The following is a 7,985-nucleotide window of genomic DNA, read 5'->3' on the forward strand; positions in this document are numbered from 1 at the left end:
CATGGGTTTGTTTTTTCTACCCTTTTTTTTTTTTTAGTTGTGAAATTGTCCCTCCACCAGATTAACAGCATACATCGGGGTGTGGGAGGTGTAGGGGGGCATATTTCTGTTAGGGAGCCTGTTGGTTCTTGTATCAACTTTAAGGTTACCCTAAGGATCACGCAGACACCCTGCCGTCTGCGGGTCAAGGAAACACAGCATACACAGTATGGATGCTCCAAGTGACGCAGCTTAATTTCGAGCCCTAAGTTTTATAGCAAGGCCACATTCCAGTCCTGCCAGTCACTGTGTGGTCACGGTGATGCCCTCTTGCTCCTCCTCTTCTTGGCCTTGCGGTTACTGCCCACTCAGCTTCTGCATTTCTTGCATACCACAGGAGCCGATTCCCTTTAGAGCATCCACACTCCAGAACTAACAGAGTCCCCACCACAGTTTCACTGCTGGGGCTCATCCCCCAGAGCGCAGAGGGCAGATGCTGCATGGCTAAGGGGAGCCCAAGCATCCTGATATTTGGTAAAATGATACAGACCCAGCTCTCCTGGGCTGAGGACACTTCTGCCTGCGGGAACGTTTAGTTGGGTCCCCCTGAAAATCAGCTGTTTGTAATAGAAATGCTGATGTCTTATCTGCAGTGACAATAACGGAGGAACCATGAAATATGCCCAGGGAGCTCCTTTATTGGTTTTAATGTGAAAACAGAGGCACATTCACAACTGTAATCTGCTCGGGACAGAAATTTGCTCCTTGTTATCTGTGGGTCCAAATTTAATGCGTTTTTAATTGCCTATTCAGCGCACCTAGCAATTAAGGCAAAATGATATCTCTTCTTCTGAAAAACGTATGAGCTTTACAATTAGAAGTAATTGTCCTCGTTAATTGAAAGTGCAGCTTTATTTTCTGTTGATTGCATTTTTTTTTTTTTAATGAAAGGATTCCAAAGGCTTTCAACATCCCGTTACAGAGCAAATGCTATCCTGTGCTCCCAATGCAGTCACAAAGGATGAACTGAGGGGTCAGCGCAGCACTTGTGGGGCTCTTTAAGGTCTGTGAGTGTTCAGCGTAAAGTCAGTGATGTTTAGATATACTAAGCTGTGCAGGAGTGCAGCTTTCACACTGGACGTCGTCTTCTCACAGCAATCAGTAGCACTCAGATTCTGGCCTTTTGGGACAATGGCCATCGCTACGTTAGGTACATGTCCCTTCCCAAGCCAAATAGTGCCAAGGCCTTGTGTGCTGCTGTTTGGTGAAGGAAGATTAAATATAACTGCACTGCATTGAGAAGAAGACACTTGGGGAACACCAAGAATATTGAAAGGCCCAGAATATTGGAGACAGGGTCACCAAATCTATAGCTGGATCAGGGAACCAGCTGAAACAGAGCACACCACACAGGAATTGGAGCTGGTGCTTCACATCAAGGTTGCAGGAGATTGGTATGATCAAGCTGTTTTTCAAAGGATCATCTCATTCAGTGTACGGCTCCTATCTGCTGCTCTCTTGTTGCATGCTGGGAACGGTCAAGCTGAAGGAAGACATGAAAAATGCTGAGCACATATGAAAATGTTGGTCAAAATAGGTTTTGGAAATGGAAACACCAGGGCAGTCCTTGCATGCCCTGAATAGCTCACTCCATATACAATGGTATCCATAATAGAAACTGCATCATGATTTTGATAATGGCATCACACCTACAGTGGAGAAATTGGGACATCTTCAACATCCAGGCTATTCTGCCTGTCAGCGGATGCCCATATTAAACTTCGGTGCATGAAATCAGGCCTCACCGCTGTGCACAGATCCTGCAGAAGACCTTCAGAGTCTCTCGTCACCCTTCAGCTGAGCGCTGGAACGTGCAGAGGCACGCTGACTTACCTGCAAAGTCGTCTTTTATCTTTTCCTGTCCACGCTTTTGCAAATGGAAGCAAATGGACAAGGCCAGGCTTTTCTTCTGAAAACTCTCTGCCTTATTCGTGTCACCTTTAAATTACTAGATGCTACTAGATGCTGTGTTTCACAGAGCGGCTCCAAAGAAAGACACAAGGCAACTGCTTCATTTAACAGTGCTTGACAAAGTGATCTCTCATGACCTCCCAGCAGCAACCTTCTCCCTCATTTGAAGTACAATGTAATTGCTGGATATCTGACTCACCTCGCTGTCTTTCAAATCTGCTTCTATGCCTACATTTTTAGGCATGACTTTAAAATACACTGCTAAACGCTATGGGTTCATATTTCTATATTACTCTGGTGTTCTGGCTGGGATGCCTGTCAATCAAATGGATGCTTAACCTTTTCTTCTGAGGGGAGAAGATAATGATGTGGGATAATACTCATTGGCCTGTGAGAAATGAGTACTGGAAAACTGCACGAATCTGTGTACGTGTTCGAGTGTAGTTAAATTTAAGAGGACAATGTTTGGGTTGCTTCTCCCCAGACCTGGCGAACAGCTCAACCATTTGATTTGTGAGTATTTCAGTAGTTGCAGTCAGGGGCCAGTTCAGCTTTTGAGTGGTTCACTGCCTCTTTGACAAGGGATGGTGGATTCCCAGCAAAACACTGGAGGATCCAGACCCACCAGTAACAGGGAAGTTGGAACTATGGTTGTACTCCAGATCAAAGCACAAGAATATTGTTCATGCTGTATTCATGTCCAGAGGCTCTCACCAAAATCATGGTCCTACCAAAGATGCCAGGGAGTGAGCAGCATCCCTGGGGCGTAATTCAGCCTGTCTTAACAGCGGTGCCTGAGCAAGGGGCAGGTATTAATCTCAAGGCGTGCCTCTCTTTCCTTTAGTTATAGCAGAAGGCTAGACAACTAGCCAAGCTGAATAGTATTAGGTGAAATGAATTCCCATCATGCTCTCTATATAATCACAGTGTTGTTAATCTGTTGGAAAATACCCGATGTAGAAAACCCCATTTATTCTACAAAGGAAATTCAAGCTGAATCTTCTTGACACCTACCTTAAGATGGGCTGAATGGCTCTGTAAAGGTGCCCCTCTCCCCCCCAGCTATTCAAGGAGTCCAAGAGTGGGCTTTCAGGTAGCCAGGGTAATGGGAGCAACCTCAGTCCAGCTAAGTGAGCCATATTTGGCCACCTATTCCTTAGTTACAATCTCTATGTATAGTATATATTTCAAGTTTCACCAAATATATTTAATAGCTGAAATATATTAAAGGAATAATAATATAATATAGTACAGTACAGTATAATATAATATAATATAGTGTAGTACAGTATAGTATAGTATAAAAACACATGAATAATATTGCCTTACATTTCTTCCAGGGCATTCCAGCTCATGCTACCACTTTGCACTAAAAAAAACTGTCTTCAAAATCCATAGTTCCTTCTGATTCTTCTTGGGAAACCATGGGCTTAATTTGGATCTTAGGCACAGATTCTTGGCTGGTATAAATGGGTGCCTGATCCTCTGTTTTCAAGTGCCAGACGTTATGTCTTAATCTGGAAATTAAAATGCTTTTCAACCCTGAGCACACGGAGTCTAATGCACAGGGCACTCAGGAGAAGTCTTTTCTTCTCATTGCTGCTGGTCTGCTGAAGCTAGTTGTATGCTGCAGTTTTCAGTCTCAGATCTCCTCCAGGTAACATCAAAGGCTTTGGCCTCACAGGGTCCTGAGTGCCTTGTGGAGAAAGTAGACCCAGCTTCAGTGGTTGCCCATAAGCACTGAGAGCGTTGAGTTCCTTCCAGCCGGGAGCTTTTAAAGAGTAGGATTTGCCTCCTTCCACATGTCCTTTTTGATCTCATGATCCCCAGCCTTCCCTCCTGGTGTAAATGAGACTTGATGCCTAAAACCAGAAGCCAACTTTGCAAGAAAGCGATTACACAAGGTGTTGTTTGCATTAAAAATTGTTAAAGTCAGATGAGAATACAGGGTGAAGCAATCTTGCTACCTGCTAAGGCTTGAATGGTACCTCAGATGAATTTATAGTAGCTCATTCCTATGTTCTATAATTCATATGGATTTTTAATTCTCCTTCAAGAATCATACTGCCTACAGTGATGTGCATTTTATACTTTATTTGTTTCTCCTGCCATTCCCAAGCTGTAAGTGGGGAGAAGGCATTTTGAGGCACAGACTAGCAATTACCATGCCTATATGTAATTTAGCCATGAGCAGTAGGAGGTGTCTGACTCCATGTAGACACTGCAATGCAGCCAGTTGACTGAAGCTGCCCGGGGTGACGGTGTCAATATAGTACAGGATAAGATTTGTGTCCTCCTAAAGTAAATATTTAAACTAAATCAGATACATCATGTCTTTTTCTCTCCGTCTACTAGGATGGGAGCTAAGAGAGAGTGGTTCACATTTACAGTGTCTATACTCCTAACTTCAGGACAGCATTATGGAGCTGGAGAAATAAACAGTGGCAAAACATCACCAGTAACCTACATTGATAAGTGACAAGTTTGGGGGTGGTTTCTCACCCAAGGGCAGTTTTCTCATAGGACTGAAGGTGGCTGGGATGGGTTTCATTGTGGAAGGGTGAAAAAAGGAGGTAAACTGTTTTTACAAATTGGGATGTAAACATCCCTGGTCCTGGATCTTTCCCAGCAGGGTTGTGAAGACTGGCGGGGTACGTCCATTTCTTTTTAAACTATTTGTCAGGCAAATTCTCTTCTTGCCTACATTCTTGCTCATTCCTATTTTCTTTCACATGTTGAACTCCTTCCACTCCTCTGACATTTCCTTTCTCTGTGCTTCTTTTCCCTGTGCTACATGTTATTCTGCCTCTTCCTATTTGTTTCCTCTTTCTATTTTCTAAAATCACTTTAAACCCTTCCCCCTACCCCCTTTATTCTTTGTCAGCAACCCTTAGGCTTTCCATCTATTGATTTGTTATCTTGCATTTTGTCTTGTATTATTTTATCGTCTTAAGAGTGAAGATTAACTGTGCAGGGGACTTGTCACTCCTGCGCTGACAAAGAACAGGGCAGTTTAAATGGTGGGGACATATTTTGCAATAATAATCACCTATAATGTTTATATTTGCATGGAAAAATAATATCTGGAGGCAAGTTAGAGTAGTAAATCCTGCACATTGCAGGGGTTTCTAATTATGTGGCTGCAGCAATGACTTAATAATATCAAGTAGCAGAGACCTGTTACAGGTTTTGCCTTTTACCTTACTCCACCTTTACCAGCAGAAGTACCGCCACCAATTCAGCACGTAGTTATTTTTATCACAGATTTCTGAGGTCAGAACCGTGCAGCATTTTACAAAGCATAACTAGCTTTGTTATAATATCATATGGCAGAATGTAGTAAACTTAAGCTCTAAAGATTTTAAACCTGCCTTCTCTTTTATTACGGGTGCAGGCTGACCAGCAATGGGCAGACCCCATACTGTCTGGAATACAGGGAAATCTCGCTGGCCCCTTTGCAGCAGGTTGGCCATGTGAGGTGTAAATGGTGGCACACCATCGCTGCTAAGATTTTTCAACTCTGTCTCAGGAATAAATCCTAATGAAAAGCAGACTCTTAAGCATTCAGCTTCTGCTAACATCAGGTCCAAATTAAGTTCCTGGGGGCACTCTCAAAAGCAAAAGACATCAGATTATAAGAATGTGGGTTTTATTGCCACTTGAGCACCTAAACAAATCACTGAGTTATTTATGTTAACAAGCTGTTTCAGCACCCCAGCATAAAAAATACTGCTTACATACATGCATGAGTGAGGCAGACGTGTGTGCCTGCGCTGGCATGGGTACATGCACACCCCCGCATACATGGGAGGAGAGAGGGGGGAGAGGATTTTTTTTTGCACCATTACTCTCAAAGATATTTTAGAGCAAATTCAGGGAGAAGCTAAGCTTTGCCACATTAAGTCAACGTGTATTAAAGGCGCAATAAAGATGCAAAGACATCAATGAGCACAACACCCAGTGCAGGCAGAACCGACAGGCTGAGGTCTCTGGAATACGTGATTTCTTTAAAGCTCTTTTCAAAAGTAGCAGTGAGCATAATTTACTGTCTTAGCAAGACATAAATTGTTTTCTGAGAAAAACACTGGGCTTTTGCCTACATATTTCATGCAGCTGTGATTATAGAAAAAGAGGTTTTAGGAAACTGGCCTCCTCTGATTGCATCCTTATTATAAATACATTCATTTCCATTTCTTTGTTTTGTTACAACTGCAGAGACATTTTGTGCATTTTATTTTATTTCAATTAGTGTTTATTTTTTAATTAAAACAAGTATGTCATAAGGAAGTTCTTCCTTTTAAACAAGGTTCCTTACCCAAGTTTTAGGTATCTTTTAATACTCTGTTTTCTCTCTCAGCAATGAATCTTCCTCTGATGCTCTCAGTTCAAGTTTGGCTGTCTTTATGGGGAGATTAAGGAATCATCACTGCTGGTATTTTTTTTTTTTTAAACAAAAGACAAGGTGGACAAGCTTGTGCCAGGAATGGCAAAGACCCCTCTGATTCTGTGTCTGAGGGTCCCTCCCAAACTTGCTTTCCATGATTCTATGGTAAAATATCACTTCATCAAAGAAATTCCTGGATTAGTGTTCTGGGAATGCGAAGAAATGGGGAACGATGTGTATAAACTGTGAAATTCTGAATGTTAAGAAAGCTTACAGGGCTGAGCCCTGGTAACCTGGTTCAAGAGAGAGAGTCTCTGTTCAGAAAAAGATGGGGGTAAGGACAACCTATTGATCATGCTCCACAGTGTCTTCCATGTGAACTGAGTCCAACCTCATTATGGTCATGTTGTAATACATTGCAACGTCTGAGTACAAACACCAGATCCCTAAAGACCCCAAAATCTATCAGAAATATGCAAGAATTCAGATTTTCTCCTCGATCCCTGGTGAGGCAGACTGGAGTGATAACATCTTCACACCCACCAGCCAAACACCTGACAAACACAGTCCTCCCTGCTGGCACATCTATTACAGTGAATACATAACATGTCTAAGTCATGTAGTTCTTATTAAAAAAATAAAAAAGGGTTGGAGCAGTGCCCATGCTACCCATCTGATAACCTCACAGCCTTACCAGTCCTCCATCCTGGGGAACCCCTCCTCAGAAGCAGAGCTGGTAGTCGGCACTGTAGCAGGATTCATGGTGGGGATGTACGTGTGTCTGCAATATACAGCAAGAAGGTGGGTGCTGCTGGAGCTTTAAGCTGAAATATGTTTTCATATATGGCCAGGTAAGGCTGTCTGAAGTCTTTGAGGGCTGCATGTACCTGTCTGAGTGTAAAATTAGGCCTTTGCTGTGTTCCGCATAGAGCCAAGACTGAACGTGGGGTGTGTGTCAAAATGTGCAGAGCTTCAGCCCATGAAACACATGTATTTGGGTCACAGTGGCAAGGATCCTAAGTTTAGCTTACAGCCTGGACTTTTTGGATAAATCACTTCTCTCCTCTAGTCCATAAAGCTATTACAACAGCCGTTACTACAAGAGGTGCAACACTGTGAAAAAGCCTGGCTGCTCTTACATCTTTCGGTCAACTGGCGTGTTCCGTTTTGCAGTTCCCTGCATGTGCATCTGCTTCTTAGACATGGCTAAAACCCTGCTCAATTCCCTTTTTGATAACTAATAGGTCTGATGTTACTATTTACCTAAATTCTCCATAATTATTGATACTTTTTGTTAGGATATGATGTGCAATTTACACTTTTTTGCTAATTGTGAAGTTGAAATGAAGACTTACCTTCAACTTAATGAGATTTTCATAACAGTGCCCTTGGATGGGTAATTTAGAGCTGAAAACTCATATATCTCTCTTTTACTAATGGATTGGGCATTTAGGACAGCACAGATTCAAGAAACTTTTCTTTTGAGGCACCAGTGGGCAATTCAAAGACGTACTTTTTATTATCTCCTAAACAATGGTAAATCTTGGAGCCTTGGAAATCAATTCCTGCTAAAAGAGATATCTATGGCATGGTAACTAGATGTTTTTTAACCTGAGTTCTTAATAAGAATTATATAACGCTTTCATCGTGT

This window comes from Egretta garzetta, unplaced genomic scaffold (genome assembly GCF_000687185.1).
Source record: "Egretta garzetta isolate BGI_Z169 unplaced genomic scaffold, ASM68718v1 scaffold117, whole genome shotgun sequence".
Taxonomy (NCBI): domain Eukaryota; kingdom Metazoa; phylum Chordata; class Aves; order Pelecaniformes; family Ardeidae; genus Egretta; species Egretta garzetta.